At 40.3% G+C, this 2,500-nt stretch overlaps 1 pseudogene across 1 annotated transcript in view; it reads right to left on the reverse strand.

The window, feature by feature from the left end:
* Positions 1 to 2,500, reverse strand: part of LOC310774211 (SPRY domain-containing SOCS box protein 1 pseudogene) — a 56,726-nt pseudogene that overhangs the window by 53,534 nt on the left and 692 nt on the right. The window lies entirely within an intron of this gene.

A 2,500-nucleotide genomic window follows, 5' to 3' on the forward strand; every position in this document is an offset into this window, starting at 1 on the left:
CACATCTTGTACATAGACATGCTGTACATACCTCTGCTGCACATCTTGTACATAGACATGCTGTACATACCTCTGCTGCACATCTTGTACATAGACATGCTGTACATACCTCTGCTGCACATCTTGTACATACACATGCTGTACATACCTCTGCTGCACATCTTGTACATAGACATGCTGGTGTCGGGCTTTGCAGAAAGCACTCAGCTTCTCAGCAAGCGCTGAGAATGCAGCGCTGCGCTCGAGCTGCCTGTCAGCTTTCCAGAAAGCTCTCAGCTTCTCAGCAAGCGCCAGGATTGGCCAATGTCAACTTCAGTCTCCAGAACGATCCAATCAAATCACCCGCACGTTCTTGCGGTCCCGCCTTACAGTAGTGTTTCAACTGACTCTATCAGAATACCATGCCAGTCGGACTTATAGTATTATTATTATTATATTATTATACTTGGAAACCGTTTTATAAAAGCAATATAGCACTCGAGCTGCGTGGTGTTGTGGCATATATCCCGCTGATAAGCTGTTATACCACTCGGCCTGCGGCCTCGTGGGATAACAGCTTATCAGCAGGATATATTCACCACAACACACTTGCTCTCATGCTATATTGCTTAAATATATATATATAATGTAAAGTGTTATATTATTATTGTGCATTTGGCCACAAACTCTTTAAGACAGTGGTTCTCAAATGGGGGTCCGCGGACCCCCAGGGTGGCACTTTGCCAGGGGGTCCGCGAAAAGTTTTCAAGTTATTTTTTTTATTTTTTTTTTTAATAAAATGCTACATGTTACTTATTCCTTCTCAAACTACTTCCTACATGGTGCTAGTCTATCAAAATATCTTGGCTGTCATTGATTGTGTTGCATAGTGGTTTTCTGTACTGTTGACAAATTGTGATATTGTAAGTCGCTTTGGATAAAACAAAAGTGTCTGCTAAATGACGTAATGTAAATGTAATGTAATAAAAAAAAAAATTTTTTTTTTTTTTTGCAAAATCTTCATAGTTCAACGAAAATAGTTTATGCTTTAAATCTAAAATGGTTCATGGATTACATTCTAATAACAAACCTATCAAATTAAAAGTCAAGCACGTTACTGTGGAAACAATTAAGCTTAGCCCAAAATCACAAATCAGAATGAGGGGGTCCCCGGTATATTTTCTATCTTGTAAGGGGTCCTTGGCTGAAAAACATTTGAGAACCTCTGCTTTAAGACACTCCCCCATGGCAAGAGACTGAGGTCTGCCAAGACCAGAACCACCCACCACAAGACCAGCTTCTTCCCAACCGCCATCAGCCTCACCAACAAGGCCCAGAAACCCCTTCTGCCAAGGACCTCACCAACAACCCCCCCCCCCCCACACACAAACTCACTACCTCCTCCAAAACTCAACTGAACTCCCCCCCCCCATAAAACTGTAATTCATATCTAATTTAATGCCTGTTTAACTGGGACTGTAAATTCATGTAAATTCCCTGCACATTTAATGCCTATTTAACTTAGCCTGTAAATTTCATGTACATTCAATGTAAACTCTATTTAACTCCGACTGTAAATTCATGTAAATCCACTGCCTATTTAACGTCTATTTAACTCAGTCTGTAAATCTCATGTAAATTCAACGTAAATTCATATTTATGATCCACAGAACACTTCACCACTGATGAACATATTGTATATATTTAGTCGATTTGATTGCACTTGCAACTTTGTGATTGTTTTTAGTTATCGTCCTACTTCTTATCTCTGTATATTGATGTGACCGCTACACTGCATACAGACACTAAGACAAATTCCTCGTAACTTGCATACTGTGGCAATAAAAGTGATTCTGATTCTGATTCTGATTATTTTGTTTTGTTTCACACTTGCTTTGGCAATGTAAACATATGTTTTCCATGCCAATAAAGCCTTTTTGCTATATTATAAAACCGTTTAAGTGAGCGAAATGGTAGCAAAGGCTACTTTCTATTTAATGTTTGGTGAATCAGGTCTCACACATGTGCAGGACATACTGTACGTGCTAGTTGCCCGTCGGCTGTCGTATTTGCGATGTGTTCAAATGCAACTTTTTGAGACGTGAGGTCACGTGACGTATCGGTCGGCATCTAATTGCCGCTCGTCCTTTCAAGTGTTTTCGGTGCGTCAGCACCTTAACACAACCAACAACACTGACAAATGGTGCAAGATGGATTTCTTGCGCAATCGTGATCTCACGTATCAGCTGCCTCGCAAGGTTCTAACCAAGTTCTTTGACTTGCCTAAACAGCCAAAGCTGTTTTGTTTTGGAAAGGCAGCGAGGTTTACAAATTAACCAGCATTTTGTTTCAAATTCACGTTCAGATTATAGACGTAAAATGCCACATTTTAGAAACATATTTTGCTGACGTTTTGTTTCACATTGCGTTGATATTGTAGCCTCTCCTGGTTTTCAGACAGTTTTATTCTGGAGATTGGGTCGCTCGCATCACAACAAGCCGACTCAGCAGCAACACGACA

Source organism: Poromitra crassiceps (assembly GCF_964638095.1).
Source record: "Poromitra crassiceps genome assembly, chromosome: 3".
Lineage (NCBI taxonomy): Eukaryota > Metazoa > Chordata > Actinopteri > Beryciformes > Melamphaidae > Poromitra > Poromitra crassiceps.